This window comes from Cervus elaphus, chromosome 17 (assembly GCF_910594005.1).
Source record: "Cervus elaphus chromosome 17, mCerEla1.1, whole genome shotgun sequence".
NCBI lineage: Eukaryota > Metazoa > Chordata > Mammalia > Artiodactyla > Cervidae > Cervus > Cervus elaphus.
In genome coordinates, this window is record NC_057831.1 from 22,988,601 (window position 1) to 22,990,376 (window position 1,776).

Consider the following 1,776-nt stretch of genomic DNA (forward strand, 5'->3'; position numbering starts at 1 on the left):
TGGACTTGGGTTTGCTGCAGGAGCCAGACTCCGAAGTCTGAGAGAGGGGTCTACTCGGGGAGGAGTACTAGGGTTACCAAAAACAAGAACGCCTTGTCCCAGGAAGGTCAGGTAATTTTCTTCTGACCCATCAATACTTAACATTAATAAGTTGCAGAACAGAGTCAGTATGTATTCTTCTGACATCATTAGCCAAAGCCTTTCCCACTCAACTTTGAGTTGGTGACGTCCAGGAAGAGCCCACGGCCTGGAGGTGGGGCCTAGGGCCGCAGATTGTTCTGGGAGGCTGGCACAGAAGATGCTTTGCACAGTGAAGTCACCACTAAAACGCTGTTCAAGTCCAGTCCGCGGCCCTCTTTTTCTGCTCAATAGTCCAGAAACATTTCTTTAAAAGCCAGGAAATCCGTAAATGTGAGCAGCATGTCGGAAATGTCACCAGCCACTTCATCTTTATGGTGCTGTAAAGTTGTAGTGAAAGCCTCCATGTTAAATCCAGGAATCCGCTCCAACTGCTGTTCTTCTATATGCTTTTCTACCAAAGAAATGTCTTTATTAAAAATAGGCGTGTAGGTTAGCTTATTCTCTTCTGTGTCTTCAAACTCCCGGTAGTACTTATCCATGAAATTCCTCCGTAATAACTGGAACTCATCATCCATGATAATGTCCTCTAAATATCCAACCATAGCATCAAATTCTGCATCCGAGGCGTAAGAGAAGGACAGCGTGAAGCTCTCTTCCTCTAGGGCATCCATCGCCACCGCCGCACCCACTGCGCGTGGGATGGCGGACTCGCTGGCCTTCTACCCCTGCCTGTGACCAGACCGCAACCTCTGCTTCCGTCTGCAGAGCTCCCACTGGCCTCTGGGAGGTCTCGCTGCCAAGGCCACGGCCGGCTCACGGCCCAGCCGGCTAGCGCCTGCGCCTGACGCCCCAGCCTGTCTCCCCGGCTGCGGACACACGCCGGCAGGGCCTCGCAGTCCTGCAAGGCCTCACTAAGCTCCAAAAAAAATTTTTTTGTTAATTATTTTACACTATTTGTACAAGCTATTGGAGCTACTGGATACATAACATTTTATTTTAACCCAGCAACATTAATGAAATCATTTTTGCTTCAGGAAGACTTTAATGTAAAACAGATGAACTTACTGCATGTCTGAGACTAATTTCTTAAGATTAGGGATGAAATGAAGGAAAAGAGGAGAGTCAGGTATGAGTAAGGAGATCAAGGACTTGAGGTGGAGGGGGGAAGAAAGATACGGAGATCAAGAATGGAATGACAGCAAGTTCACAATGAGGTGAAGATCATGTATGAAGTAAAGGTAATGAATCCATATCAGAGTGCCTTCCTCAGAACCTTTTCTACTGCTCCTGAGTAGATTGCTAATACTTATGTCCAAGAGATAACAAAAAAAAAAAGAAAATAATTCCAAGGCACTATTCCAACACCAACAAAATTTTCCCATATTTGTCATTTATTAATATTTAACAGATATATGCAATATAAAAATAGCTACAAAGATAGATAAAATAACTTTGCTAAATAACTATATTAACTAGGGTAGTCTTCCTTGGAATTACTATTTTTTAATTCAATATTACAGTTAAAACTTTGAATAGATTTTTAAAGGATGAAGTTCAGCACAGAAATTCCACACCACATTCTAATACGTTTGGAATTAACATATTCACACTACTATATATATATATATATAAAAGATAAACAACAAGGACCTTCTGTATGGCACACAGAACTATATTCAATATCTTGTAATAACT

The 1,776-nt window shown here is 42.6% G+C and overlaps 1 pseudogene; it reads right to left on the reverse strand.

Moving 5' to 3' along the window:
- Positions 1–260: 260 nt before the first annotated feature.
- LOC122673441 lies at positions 261–752 on the reverse strand (annotated as a pseudogene).
- Positions 753–1,776: the final 1,024 nt, after the last annotated feature.